The sequence below is a fragment of the Pseudorca crassidens genome, chromosome 7, assembly GCF_039906515.1.
Source record: "Pseudorca crassidens isolate mPseCra1 chromosome 7, mPseCra1.hap1, whole genome shotgun sequence".
Lineage (NCBI taxonomy): Eukaryota > Metazoa > Chordata > Mammalia > Artiodactyla > Delphinidae > Pseudorca > Pseudorca crassidens.
In genome coordinates, this window is record NC_090302.1 from 15,199,996 (window position 1) to 15,215,423 (window position 15,428).

General features: G+C 45.8%; 1 protein-coding gene across 2 annotated transcripts in view; it reads left to right on the forward strand.

Moving 5' to 3' along the window:
* The first annotated feature begins 5,835 nt into the window (after positions 1-5,835).
* The window catches only part of BRINP1 (BMP/retinoic acid inducible neural specific 1), a 189,733-nt gene continuing 180,140 nt past the window's right edge, over positions 5,836-15,428 (forward strand). The window contains exon 1 of one of the 2 annotated variants that reach the window (XM_067743513.1): positions 5,836-5,952. The gene's annotated coding sequence lies outside the window, so the exon portion shown is untranslated. Of the gene's footprint in view, positions 5,953-6,009; positions 6,392-15,428 lie in introns of those variants that run through there. The other variant, XM_067743512.1, reaches the window with a different exon arrangement.

Here is a 15,428-nt window from a genome sequence, read left to right on the forward strand (position 1 = left end):
TTACGTATGCTGAATTATTAGTTCAAAAAGAATATTGAAATTTACAATAATGTTATCCCTTGAGCCTGAGCCAGCAGGATAGTATGTTCCTGAATACCTTTCTAAAACCCTTTTTAGAAGTCATATTCCACCAGGGTAATGGCCTGGGCAAGCTCAGACCTAAGGCAGCTGAAACTTTGGCAACACGAAAGAAACAGGGAGGAGAGAGAGTGAAAGCTGAGCATGTTTAGCAAAACAAATCTGCATGTGCTCATGTCCGAAGACATCCACTCTCGTGGCTGGGGGAGCCAGTTGGTAGACCGGGAAGGGTGCATATCCTGGTCAAGGTGTTCGTAGGTGATGACATGGCTCCAGAATTTCAGCGTGTTTGCTAAAAGAACGCAGCCATAGCTGAAGATACTGAGAGCGTGATTCACATACGTAAATAAGCTTCATAAAAGGCAGAAAGTGAAGAGTATCAATAGACTTAAAGATTGAAGGGCTTAGGAAGAACTCCTGTTTATTCAATAAATATATACGACTCCTCTCATGCAAAGGGCTAGGTAGCATGGTGACTATGAGCTTGGCTTCTGTAGCGAGGTGACTGGGTTTGAATCCTGGTTCTGGGTAGGTGACACTGGGCAATTTGTTTAACCTCCTCCGTTTTCCTCATCATAAAATGAGAGTTATGGTCATAATAACAGTACTGATGTCACAGGACTGTATGAAGGATTAAATGAAATATTATTTGTGAAGCACAGAGAATAGTTCCTAGGACATAGGGCATGGTTAATACATACCCACCATTCTTGTATGTACCAAGATCTCATCACAAAGGTATCTTTTGTGCCTTTGAGTTTTAGTTCTAGCTCAAGAAATATACATTAAACAATAATATCACCAATAATTGTTTAATTACAATGATGATACATGTTATGAAGGAGACATTAAGGGTTGTGAGGGAATTGATATCAGGAGACCTATCTTGGTCTGGAGGTCAGAGAAGTGACATCTACCCTGATACCTACAGGGTGAGCAGGACTTGGCTAGTAATGGGAGGTGGCTTCTGACAGAGGGAACAGCTAGCACAAAGACCTAGGGGCATAAAGGAACTTTGTGAACTCTAGTAATTGGAAGTGGGTCAGTGTGGTTGTAGTGGAGGAGGAGACGTGATATTAGGGAGGAAGATCATGTGCATCCTTGCACGCTTCATGTTCAAGTATTTTATCCAGACTGAAGTCATGCAGGATATGACATGTGAACTAAATATTTAAGGAGAGGTCAGATTTGGTTATGCAGAAGTGAAGGGTTGCTGGGAGAAAAAGACATGGCCGTGGAGGGCCCAGTCTGATTAAGGGCACAGAGAGAGGGACACTGGGAACCAGGAGCCAGTGAGCATTAATTTTTGCTAACAGAGAAGGTACAGAGGTAATAATTAGATATAAATAAGATAGTAAAGAACACAGAGGCCAGATGATGGAGGGCACTGAATTCTGGGCAGAAAGGTTCTGATTTTGATATTTTGGTATATAAGTAACATCCTCCAGGTTCTGGATGAATAGAATGGTGGATAAGAGTTGTGTTTTGACCATATTGTCCCAGGAGGTTTGGGAAAAAGTAAGGGTGGAGAGGGAAGTGGGGGGGGGGGTGGGGAGAGAGAGAGAGGAGAGAGAGAGAGAGAGAGAGAGAGAGAGAGAGGGAGGGAGGGAGGAGAGGGAGAGGGAGAGGGAGAATGAGAATGAATTTTAATTTTATTCAATTAGGAGATGCTCATAAAAACCTAGATGGAAGGCTTGAACGTTGCTCATACAAAGTAATCACTCAGTAAATATTAGTTCTTATTAATTCAACTGCTTTTAAAACAAAATAAAAATAACTCGATAGGTGCCACATGTTATACCTCATACAGAGGCAAATATTTCCTCCTCTTAGCTCTTGTAGCATCTCCTGTAGATCTTGCACATGCCACTAATTTCTATGGTGCATTGTGATTGTTTAGGGATAAGTTTGACTTGGCAATGGACTTCAGACTCCTAGAAGACAGAGACCAGGGAAGATATTTATTTCTGAATCCTTCACATCACCTCACATTCAGTAGGCACTTAACAAAGGTAGACTTTCCCTGCCTTTGTTCAGTCTGTTCTGAACCCAAAGCACCCCAGATTAAGGGATTTTAACTCCTTTGAGATTTGACAGAGTAGTAAACTTAAACTTTTGATGCAGTAGCAGGTGGCTCAGAGTCCTGCACAAATAGGGCCAAAACTTATCTTTATTTAAGAAGAGGAAAGTAAAACTTCCAGTTCAACCCTGAACATTTATCTATATTTCTTGTTTATTTCTAGAAAAAAAAAAGAGGCTGTTTACCTTTTGTTCTGTTTTCTCTGTTGGCTTTCCTTTTACAATTTTTTAACCTCAAATCTAAATGAAGCAATCTATAAAATCTAAGGTCAGGCTGGAGACCGTAAAAGTCATCTACTCTATATGTCCTGAATCTGGGGTCCAGGTGTAGACCTCCGTGAATGAGACTGGCAAAGAGGGATTCAATGAAATTCCATGCAAAATGTTGTGGCCATTTTAAAAACGTATTTTTCACAAGAGAGAGGGTCCATAGAAATTGTGAGGTTCTCAAAGGAGTCCATGACTCTAAAAATATAATCCAGTGCTTATCAAACCATCATGTTTTGAAGACTAAAAAGGAGCCATCCCATTGTCTCACTAAATGTCGTTGGAAAAAGGTCCCATTCTAATATCACCCAAAATCTATAGACAGGAAGTTCTTTCCTAAGTCTATCCTAATCCTTTGGCACCTCCCTCCCCATGCAATCCCTTGGTAAATTCAGTGGAAATAGCAAACAGCTGCTCACCAACACCCACCCCAAAGAAAGAACAAGACATTTCTCACATATCTCAAGCTGCCTTAAATGTTCTTTCTTTGGCAAAGAAGAAAAAAAAAAGAAATATATTTTTGGCCTCTAAACCTTTTCCCACCCGTGTGCATTTCTGCAGAAATGTTATCCATATGGTTCCGATTGCTTCCTCCATAAGTCATTAGGAATGCTTTGCACTGAGAACTTTTCTGATGACCGAAGAGTCTTTGGAGACTTTAAAAATGGCCCTTTTAGCCTTTCTTCATAGAAACAAGGAAGCTAAACAGAGTCAAATGCAAATGAACTAAGACCTGGAAAGGTTGAAGTTTTATTCAAAATTCAGAAACCATGAGACTTAAATATATCCATGCAAAGCCTACACCTCCTCCTCCAGGGACAAGAGCTGATAAATACTCCACTGGCACAGAGGATGCCATGGTCTCAGCCATTTAAGTTGATATTTAGGGTTGGATGCAGTGACCCCATTAAATCCTAAGCTCTTTCAATCACCCTGAAGCTTTCCCATTATTCCCAGGGGACACAGTAAAGATTTTAGAGTTAGATTTGGGTGTGGAATTCTTGACTCCATCACCTACTAGCTGTACCTTGTCATGCTATTACCTATCTCATACCTCATAGCATTTTTAAAATTATAAAAGATAATATAGGGAAGCCCCAAATGAAATGCCTGATGCATAGTAAAAGTTCAAAAATTCTCTCTCTCCTTTTTCTCTTTTTCTCTGTTTAGTAAATAATCGGTACTTGGAAGGGTTCCGTGTTTCCTGGGGGAAATGCTGACTGTGTGAGGTGTAGGAGAAGAAGATAGGAAAATGTTCCATAGTGTTAAGTCCCCTCTTTCTAAGTCATCTGGACCACAGCCATCTTGGGAGACTGATTAAGAGAGAAAAGCTAAGAGGAATCAGTCTGTACCTTGGTCCTCCTCTGAAGCTGCCTAACTAGATGTTTCAGACTGATTTCAGAACTTAATTCCCAGCAGGCCTGCTGTAGCCTAAAATCACTCAAGGAGGGATATTTGAGCTGGGAGATGATGGAGAAGCAGAGAGAAAGAGAGGGAAAAAATAAAGGAAGAGATGGAGTAGAAAGAGACAGAGAAGAAAAAAAAAAAAAAAGGCAGAAGAGAGGAAAGAAGAAAGGAAGGGAGCTTCCCTGGTGGCGCAGTGGTTGAGAGTCCGCCTGCCGATGTAGGGGACACGGGTTCGTGCACCGGCCTGGGAAGATCCCACATGCCGCGGAGCGGCTGGGCCCGTGAGCCATGGCCGCTGAGCCTGCGCGTCCGGAGCCTGTGCTCCGCAACGGGAGAGGCCGCAACAGTGAGAGGCCCGCGAAAAAAAAAAAAGGAAATAGCAAGAGGAGATAGCGACCTGGGGCTGCATACTGAGATGGATGGGAGAAGCAGTGTGTGTGGTGAGTGTTATTTTTTTGTGGTTGGAATCAAAGGCTGAAATGTCTCAGGAATCATGGGCCAGGATCTGAACCTGAGCGGGGGAAGACGAGGGAAGGAGAAAATTGTCCAAGCAAAAAGGGAGGTGTTTCAAGCAGGCAGAGAGAGAAAAACCCTCCTTGGTCAGTGGCTGGAGAGCTGTCCGTGGTGCTGACTGCCCGTCATTTGCAGCAGACAGTAGGAGAGAGGAACTTTGAACTGGCTACTGCGTCTCTCTTCCCCGCCTCCTCTCCTCAGTCCTGCACTTCTCAGACCCAGGCTTGTTCTCTTTTCATCTCTTGTCCCTTTCCTCCTTGCCAGTTAAATATTTTTTTCCTCAAGTTCTCAATTCCTCACTCAAGGATTTCTTTTCCATTCGAGCGCGGTTTTGTCTGGGGAGGTGCCCGTGTGGGTCCGTTTCAAGGCTCCTCTTCCTCTAATTAATTCACTAGCCCCTAGATCCTTTTAGGTCTAAGTATCACATCTCTCTCCTATCACCCTTCGGGTAATAATAACATTAGTAACAATAGCAACTGTAATTAAAGATAACATGCTTTGAGCACGCAGTAGGTGCCGGGGAGTATTTCAAATGATCTTACATACATTAACTCATTTAAATATTACACCAACCATGTTAGATAGGTAGTTATATTATCCTGTTATACAGATGAGGAATTAGAGCTTAAGAGGTAAGTGAATTGACCAAGATCACATACCTACAGGATTCTTACTCATCTAGGGCCTGCACTTTTACTGAATCTGGGTTCCTTTAAATTTCTCATCACTTTTTCCTTATTGCTCCCTGCCCCTTCATCTGGTACCTTCGCCAATGCCTACACTTGCCTAAGCTTCCAGGGACTAGGAACCCTCATTGCTGATTTGGTTTAAATTAAAAAAGGAAGCAAAGTAAGCAGAAATACAGAATATGCGCTGTGTGAGAATTCAGAATGTGTTCTGGCCTTCTTTTCTGCTTTAGGCAGAGGCCCCGTGCCAGCAACCCCAGCCTGCATTTCAGGCTAAATTGGGAGTCTTTGGTTCTCTGTATTAATGCCTTAGCCCCCGTACCCTCGCCCCTTTCCTGCCTCTGGTAGTATTGAGAGAACTTTGTGTCCCCTCAGCGTCTCACTCCTACATCCTGCCCACGTAGAGAGAAGCACTTGCTTAATTCTGGGAGGTTACGTGGGCTCATGCCTACATATACAGAGAAACAAACAGTCTGAAGTACTCATAGAGAGCCACGCAGATACAAACGGACCCACACGGGCACCTCCCCAGACAAAACCGCACTCGAATAATTACGCACAGACCCACAAGCACCCGCATACCTAGAAACAGATACCCGCGACGCACACAGCTACAGAAACGCTTAAGAGCATCACGATGCGGGGGTCTGCGCATACCCACCACACACAGTCCCTTTGGGTGCTCAGACTCGGAGAGAGACGCCACCCTATCCCCAGACCCACGAGACTCCCCAGTGGCTCAGCCTCAGCCCACCCAGCCCGCCCCTCCCTCCGAGGAGGCCTCCCTTCTCTCGTCCTCTCTCTTCTCCTCCTCCTCCGCCTAAAGATGTACAAAACACTCCTCAGAATAAACCCCGGCTCCTGGCTCCACCCTGCCCGCCCCTAGGCAGCCGCTCCCCCATTCATCTTCGCCGGTCGCCGGGTAAGTCCCTCCCCCCGCGTAGCCCGGCCTCTGCTGCTCCCCGCCCGGAGACCGCGGCGCACTTGGACTTCCCTCTCCATTCGCTAGTCGCCTCGCTCCCGGGCCCCAGGGCTGCGAACTGAGCTGGCGCGGAGTGGGGGGAGGAGGAAAGCGCAGGCGAGAGAGGGCGAGAGCGAGGGAGCCAGAGCCGGAGAGCCGGGAGACAGAGGCAGCAGGGACCGCCTTCCGGAGCCGGGATTCATGCCTGTCCTCGGGACCAGCGAAGGGGACTTTACGGCTGAGTATGAGCCAGGCTGCTAGGAGCCAGGTACCCCTACGCCTGCAGTCCCCGCGCCGTTCCCGGTATGCGAGCTGGACGCAGGGCTCTCCCAAGTTCCCTCCGAGCCGAATAAAAAGCGTCCGCGCGCAGCTCTCCGCCAAAGACGGACGTTGACTCCAGGTAAGGCGGCGCCGGGCGCCGCGCAGGCAGCCCCGCTGCCCTTGGAGACCGCCAGGGACCGCATTCGGGGCGCTCCCGCCCGCCCGGCCCCTCCCCCTCCCGGCACCCTTCCGCGCTTCCCTCGGCCACCCCGACGCCTGCAAGTCCTCTCAGCTTTCCTGGGGGGGGGGTGTCTCTGTATTCTGGGGCGCAGAGGGTTAAATGCGGGTCTTAGGAAGTGGCGTGTGTGCTCCCCGCGCGCTCCCGACGTGTGTACCATGGTGAGAACTTGATATGGTGCTAGTGTGTGTTTGCGTGTGCGGCGTCGTTTGCGTTCGATGCGTGTGTTTGTGATGTATGTGTGTGTGTGTATGTATGTATAGGGGAGGGGGTGAAAAGAGGTCCTCTAACCTACTTAAGGCACGATGTGTGTGTGTGCATGCTTGTACGTGTATGTTTGTCTGCGCTCGTGTGTCTTTTTAATTAGGTCTCTCCAGCGTACAGGGAATGGGATCCTTACTATAGGATCCCGTAGCCATCGGGAAACCCGCTGTGGATTCCCCTTGGGGCTCTGGGCTTGGGATTTGGGGAGGATTCCGGGGATCGGGATGGTACCTTATTTAGCCCAATATTGGTACCTTTGAAGGAAGATTTCTCCAAAGGATGGAGATCTGCTACACTTGGACTCACCGTTTAATGTGAAAGAGAAATGGCCAAACCCTGAGGCAATGAGAGGCTGTCACTTTAAATTCCACACTGGGCAGATTCCAGGATTCTGATGGGAATTTGGAGTCACTGGGAGAAGTCGCAGGTGGACTCATCTGGGGCAAGTCTGGGATAGAGTCTACCCTGCCTCTCTGTTTGTAATCACAACAGCATTACAGCACCTCCTGCTTCTGTGCTCTGGGGGAGGATCTGGGCAAGTCTGTATGGATCCCCCTCCAGGGAAAGGAGAAAGGGTCCTCAGGGACTTGCTCATCCATCATAGCTACATAGAATCGCAGAGGAAATTTCATCTGGGGGCAGCTCTGAGAAATATGGTAGGAGATGGATGGGGTACTTCCCTAAGACAGATCCCTCTTTCCCTTCCCCATTGGGGAGACCCAAGGGAATCTTTTCCTGTACTATGCCTCCTCGTGGCTCCACTGGGCTTAGGAGGATCCTGGGAGAAGGCAGAGAGGCTGTGTGTGTGTGTGTGTGCGCGCACTTCAATACTGAAGGAGACCTACAATTTGGGAACTGGTTGTGGGTGGAGAACTCATGGCGGAGTGTGGCGGTAATTGACTTAAACTGCTGTTGATCTGCACCTCACATCTCTTGCTTGGCTCCAACATACTGCCAAGGGCACACAGGGCTGGTGGGAAGAATCTCAGTAAGGAAGACAGTTCGGGCCAAGCCCCCCTTTCCTCTTTCCTCCACCTTCTAGGAGGCTGTCTAGGTAAGTCCTTTGGCCTCCCGGGCTAGGTCCTGCTAGGCTTGGACTCTGGGGCCAGCCATTGATTTGATTTCCCGGATGTGTCTTAAAGGCTTGCCCTACTCAGCAAAAATGCTGAGTTTTACTGCTGTTAGCATGGCTTCCAGACTCGGCAGCTGTTACTTTCCCGAGGTAAGAGGCAGCCGTTCTGCTGTTAGGCAATGAGGCGCTGGAGGACAAGGGCTGAGATGCTGGGACCACAGCCTCTTGTCTACCTAGGCAGGAAGGGGCCAGTGGAATGGTCTTCTAGGGGAAAAAAGTAGAAATATACTTGTCTTAAAAACCTGTATGTATATATTTATCTTCTGGGGAGAGATAAAAGCAAACGTGTTCGCGGGAACCTGCCCTGGCGGGTGGGTGACTGTGCTACCTGCAGGCACTTGCAGACACACCGTTCTCTGGCCAGAGGCTGACACCTCAGGCTGAAGCTTCACGTGGCCACAAGGAATCTGCTTTGGGAAACTCATGTCAGAGCAGAGGTCCCCACTTCACTTTAGGTGGGGTGTGTGAAGGCAAAGGAGGAGACCCCATGTTAGGAACTGCTCTCATTTTCTCTCTTTTTTAATACATAGACAATAGAAGCTGGACGGAATATTGAAGAGCAGAAGGGCAGGAGTCTGTAGCCAGAGAGGCCATGAGAAGTCCCCAACATTCTCTAGCGAGTTGGTGGGATGCCCAGGGCTAGAACCTATGATGCCTGACAGCCAGATCAATGTCTTTTCCTCTTGGCCACACTGTCCAGGGACTATATATTGCTCTCCACCCGTACCCTGCCACCATGTTCCCATCCAAGATAATCGATTATCTTCCCTCATCAAACTTCTCATTTCAGAGATGCATTTCAAAGCTGTTCATCTGGAAACATGACCCGGAGAGAAAGGGTCCAACGCTTTAATCACACTCCCGGTTAGACAGACAGACACACACATGCACAGAACATACCTTCCTTCTCTAATGCCTTCAGAGAATGACACACAGCTAGGGACCTAGTGCTGCCCATGCCTAGTAGACAGAAGCCAGCAGAGCATCTGGACTGTACCTGAGCTCTTTATTAAGAAATGCTTTGCTTTCCCCGGAGCCAAGTGTCCACCCATCTAGCAATGCAAATACTTCAGGCAAATTCATTTCTTTACATCAATGAGTCTCGTACCCCTATACAATCATACACATTGCCGTCACAGGAGCATGCACAAACACACATACATACATGGCACGCACACGGACACACGCAGATTTAGAAATCTTTTCTACTTGGTATACTTCCCAGAAGAGAATTGCAACCGCTGCACCAAATTGCTTTCCCCTATATAAAAGCATCACCCACACGAAGACTGGGACTCATAGTCCCATGGAACGGGAAGTATAAAGCCCTGTGAAAGATGGGCTCTTAGGAAGTTTAGAATCATGTGCAAGCAAAAGTGTGCTCCCGGACTCCTAGCTGCTCTTTTTGGGGTGCAGGTGAGCATGGAGAAAAAACACATGGGTATTTCAGGCCCATCCGCAATAGAGCCTTTCCACACAGGCTTTTCCGGGGCTGGATGGCACTTTAGCTCCCAGAAGGGGGAGCTGTGACTCCATTTCAATCAAGAAGAAACAGATCAGAGATTCCAAATCAGCTGTTGAGCCCCTGTTGAGTTTAGACAGCCCAGCTCAGACTGCAATGAATATATTTGAAATTGTACAGTTGGGGACCTTAAAAACACTCTCCCCTGGTCAGTCCAAATAAGACATCTCCTTCTTAGTGCTTACAAGAGTTTATGCTTTTGACCAAAAAGTCCTCTGTTTCTCTGGAAAGGTCTTTGCCCAAGGGACCTTCAATTGTGGGAAGAGAAAATTTCTGATTTGCATCCTCTAGCTTATCCCCTCCCGATTCCTTAGATGAAATCACCAGTACCTATCACCTGACCAGGCCACTAGGGTTAGCCATATCCTACTCATCTTCTCTACCTGCGTCCGCCCTGCTAAAATCGAAAGATTAACAAACTGGCCACTGAACTCCCAGTAATCATATTAAAGACAAGATGGGGGTCATGTGAAGAGGACGAATCTTCAAATGTCATTCTCCAAATAATTCCCCTCATTGTTTTCCATTCTAACCCCTTCTGCAAGGAGTACCTCTATCTTTCTCTTCTCCATTTCACAATGTCAGCCTCACATTTTTAATATCTTACCTGTGTTTCAGCATCCAGCTCAAATGACCCTTCCAAGAAGTCTTCCCCAAATCTTATTTTGTAATTAATCTCTTTCTACCCTGTTCTTCCATATAATTTTGTCTGAAACTCTGTTTTAGCTTGCGTCTCTCTTTGCCCTGTTTCATACCTCTGTGGGCCTGTGTCTCACTTGCCCTCTTCAATATGGTCTAAGATCTTAGGAGCATCTTTTTATCCCCAGGGACTGACACAGGGTAGTTGCTCTAGAAATGTTTGCTGTTACATTTGAAGCCCAGTTTGATCAACAGCTGTAATTTCTCTCTCTCTTTCCCTCTTTCTCTTTCTGATAATTGTTTCATATTCACTCAAAGCAATTCAATCATGGCTTCAAAGTTATACCACCTGTACCAATAATGTAGGGATACCAATGATGATACAGACAAGTAAACTTCTCTCCTACTTGGAAGTGAAAGTTTCCCTGCTGTGTTCCTGGGTCTTTAGTTTTGTTCTCATTTAATCTTCCTTCTCACCCAGTGAGGCAGACACAGCCCCTTTTAGTGAAGAGGAAAGTGAATGCAGGATGTATAGGTCCCTTGCCCAAGAGGAGAGTGAAACTCAGTATGGCTAGGTCCCTTCACGTAACCAACAGAGCTAGAATTTGAACCTAAGTCCTCCTTGCTTCAGCATCTCTGCCTTTTCCAGTGTACCTCTGAGTTAATGGTAACTGTTGTGGGTGGCCAAGAGGATTGGGTTGCTCAGTAGTTGCTAGGAACAGTTGGGGGCATATTATTAACTCTTTGAAATTGATGTTTCATGACATTCATCAAAGAATCTCAGTGTTTTAAGGTTCCACTATAACCAAACCTTTCTCCTTATTCAAGAACCAAGAGTCCTTTTTGTAATATCCATAACACATGGCCACGCAGTCTTATTTTTAGTACTTTTAGCAACAGTGAACTCTTTGCCACACAAAGCAGCCTGTGTTGTCTAGGGAGAGCTTTGCTGGAATGTTTTCTCACCTTGACACTAAGTCTGCCTTCCATCCATAAGTCTCTAAAATCATATAACACAAGTATAATTCTCTTCCAGTCTTATAACCACAGATATTCTCTTTCAGACTAGATGGGCCTATTTTCACAGCCCTTTCTCCTGTAACATCCATTCAGGCCCCTCACCAAACTGTATGTTGTCCTGTGGGCATCATCTAGTTTATCTTACTTATGGGGTAAGCCACAAAAGGGAGAGGTGAAGTTGAGTGAGGATTAAAAGGAACGTTCATTCATTTAATGATTCAGCAAATATTTATTGGCTGCCTACTATTTTTCAAGCATTGCTATAGACCAGTTCTGTCAAACAGAACTTTCTGTGATGCTGGATATGCTCCCCGTGCTGTCCAGTATGGTAGCCACGAAGCACATGTGATTGCTGGGCGCCTGAAACATGGCTACTGTTACTTTGGGTTTTTTATCTTATTTAATTTTTATTCATTTTATTTTAATTTATGTAGCTGTATGTAGATAGTGGCTACTTACTGAACAGCACAGATCTAGACATCAGAACTGTAGCATGAACATGGTCCTGTTCTCATGGAGCTCATAATCTAGTGGGGAGAGATTACTGATAAATGAGTAAAGACATAGGCAAGCAGAACAATTGCATGTAATAGTAAATGTCATGCAAATAAAAATTGGGGGTAATAGGCTAGAAAGAAATGTAGGTCACAGAACTTTAGATAGGGTCGTCAGAAAAAGAATTCTCGGAGGGAGTGATATTAGAACTGAGATTTAAATGAAAAGGAACCAACCTTGTGATTATGTGGGGAAAGAATATCATATCAGAGGCAGAGAGAAGAACAGTGATGACGTCACTAGGCAGGGTCAAGCTTAGGAAATCTAAGGGATAGTGTGACTGAAGCTTTTGCATGAGAAAGGGAATGTCATAAAATGAAAATAAGGTAGGGAGAGGCCAGATCACAAAGGTCTTGTACAAGGTGAAGGATGAGAAGTCTAGACATCTCCCCTTTGCAGTCTCCCTGTCTAGGAAGTAGGTAGTCTGAGGACTGAGCTGAGGAGAGCTTGGAGATTGACACAAGCTCATCATTACGTGTTCTCTGGGTTTTCTTCGTGTCCATTTTTAATCAGTCATTTCAGTGAATTCCTCTACTCTTAATTTCTAGTCCTGCTCTGAGTGCTACACACTCTGGAAATACCCAAATCTAAAGGGTGGGGGAGGACCTGGAGAGGGGGGAATGGCTAGAAAAGGAGAAGAGGAATGAATACCTGGGGAGAAGTAATTGAAATGAAGTCTGATGGAAAAGGAGGAAAGCTGGAATCAGTTTGTATCAGCAAATATTTATTGCATCTCTTGTCTGGGAAAGGCCTTAGACAAAATGGCTTGGGGGTATGGCGATGAATGGTGCCAAGGACTAGAGGAGGTCTGCAAATCCATAAATAATTAGCATTCATGGAGACTGATCATTGCCATACCAGAAGTTCTGTGAGAGTTTGGGGAAGGGTAAGATTAAAAGAAGACACAGAGATGGTGATGGTAGAGGAAGGAGGTGGATGGCTATGATTATAAAGTGTTAGAGATCAGAGATGACATCTGTTATCATGTTATATCATCATGTTATATCTTCATTAATTCCAAGTGTACGAAGAGCACAGAGACTCAGGGCACCTGATTTTAGTCCTGGCTCCTACCACCGTATATGTGGACCACCTTGAGAACATATCTGCCCTTCTCTGGGCTTGCCTTCTCCCAATGAAGAAGGACCACACGGTGGCCTGCCTTACTGAAGGGATTTGCCCAGCTCTGCGGAAATGGTGCATGACGAAATTCTTGTAAAAGCAGAGAGAGACTCACACGCGATAGCCACACTTCATAGTAAGGTTTAGATGTCTTCTCAAAAAAGCAAATCAGAAAGAAGTCATACCTCAGGGCACAGATTGTGACTCAACACAGCGTTGCTGAGTGGGATAGAGGTGGCTTTCTTGTAATTCTTAATATCAAAGGGATTATGTGTTAGCAGGAAACCCACTGTCCTCCTGGAACATGGTAGCCTAGAAAGGCTGCCTAGAAATCTATCGACAGTCCTTGCTACTGAGGGGGTGGAGAAGATGAGGAGGCTGAGGAAATGTGAAATTAATTTCCTTTTCGCATATGAGGGTGAGGGGCATCTTTATCTCTCAGGGGAACTGTCTTTTGGAGATTGCAGGTGGCCTTAAGGCAAATAGACTGAAAGAGACAGGGTGTGGGAAAGTTAAGAGTGGTAAATTACCAGGCCTGTCCGCTATCCCTTGTTGGACACACATAGGAAAGAAAGCCTGGGGTGGACACAAAATACATCATTCTGAACAAATCTTGTTCTCAGTTTGTGATTATCCCACAGGGTGCAGAGCTGCATACAACAATGTCAGGGCCATCTTGGGAACAGCTAAGAGACTGTATTCCCCCCAAGTGTGAGGAGGTAGATGCATAAGGCAATTAACAAAAGCAAGATGCCATGGTTTTTGTGTAAATTGCAAAGGTCAGAGCAGCAGGGTTCCAAGTAAATGGCCCATCTGAACAGCTAGAACCTTTTGTAAGGGTTAACCCAATACTGGCCCGGAGGGGTTTCTGAGGCATAATTTATTTAGCCTTTCAGAAGTCCTGCAAAGGAACCAGTAGGAACCTCTATGAGAAATAATGGATCCTGGGGGTATTTTGGAGCAGTTGAGTTACAGATTGATGACAAGCTGATTCAGGAGGAGGAAGGGCAGACATCTAGGATACAATTGCTTTTTAGAGGACCCACACTTCTAAGTGGTCAGTCCTTACATAGGTGAATTTCTGGTGGGCTGTGGAATCCCTAGACACTCCAGAGACCCCCACCCCCACCCCAAGATCGATCTGGAAGACATTCCAAGAACTGTGATATCTACCTTAAGTAAGCATGTTTTGGTTTACATGGTAGTGGATAAGCTAAATTTCTCATGGAATTTGATGGGCTCTGGGTTTACAGGCACATCATAGGGGAAGGACCCACAAGAAGAAGCCTTACCTGGCACTATAAAAACATCTGCACAAAGCACAGGAGCCATTAAAAAAAGAAAATCAGCACTTTGATATGTTTGGGAATGGAGGGAAAGATTGAAAAGTAGATTACCCAGCAGCAGGGGGTGGTAATATGGTTTTCCTACTGGGATCAGTTTTGGAGTCATGACTCTCTAAGGTGACATGGTCCTCGTCAAGTGCCATTACCAGAGTTGGCCAAGGCAAGGGAGGGCCGAAAGGGGTCATAAAGAAATTTATTCTGAATGCATATCAGCAGGACAGCGTCATTCAAAGTCCAGTGAAACCTCACAAGTGATTCCTGAAAATATTACTGTATCAGCTGCAGTTTTACCTGCCCTCTCCTCTCAGTTCCTGACAGTGAGAATTATACATTTAGGCAGAGCATAGGATAGAACTTGAGGAGTTCTGGAAGGGTCTTTGCCCACAATATTTAGAGATGGCTGATCTATCACAATTAGAGAACCATTCTTGAAGTGGAGCAGTGGGTATGCCAAGAATGTCAGCAATTCTTTGAGCTGTAATGGGTACTTGGCATAGATATCTTGTTGAATGTTCTCAACAAGCACGTGCATAAGCAGTATCATCCCCCATGCTAGAGATGAGGAAACTAGGGCTTAGTGCAGTGATGCCCCTCAGTCAAGGCCACACACTGAGTCAGTCATGTGTTGAGGATTTGTACTATTTCTGTCTCACTTGAAAACCTAGTGGTTGAAAGCGTGGACTCCAGAGTTTGCATGGCAGCTGTGCCACTGACTAGCTCTGTGACCTTGGCCAGATCACCTAATGTTTCTCTGCCAGTTTCTTCATCTGTAAAATGAGGATAGCAGTAGTCACTCCTCATAGAGATATTGTGGGGTTTTAATGAGTTTATACGATAGGTACTTTGAATCATGCCTGGCAGATCATCACCATTATATAAACGTTAACTATTATAACTTTTTTTTTTTATTATTACTACACCCTGTTGCATTAGATGAAATGTCGCCCAGGCCCCAGGTATGTTCCCCAACTGGAAAGGTCCTGTAGGAAAGAGATTATTATCAGGTTCGAGGTACTACCTTGCAAATGAGCTTTCTCAATCTTTTCTTTTTTTTTGGAGGTACCTCGTGGTATGCAGAGCTTCCCTGGCCAGGGATTGAACCTGCGCCCCCTGCAGTGGAAGCACAGAACCCCAACCACTGGACCACCAGGGAAGGCCCTCTCCATCGTTTTTACCAATCCTGTCCCCTCATATGGCAATGTGATACCAGCAGTTAGGCGAGAGATTAAGAGAGTGGGAAAAGGCCTTGAAAGATTCAAAATGATTGAGGCAGATTTTTTAATTCTTTCTATTGCCACGTGTCAGAAACCAGATATGCCATACGATCATTGACCAATC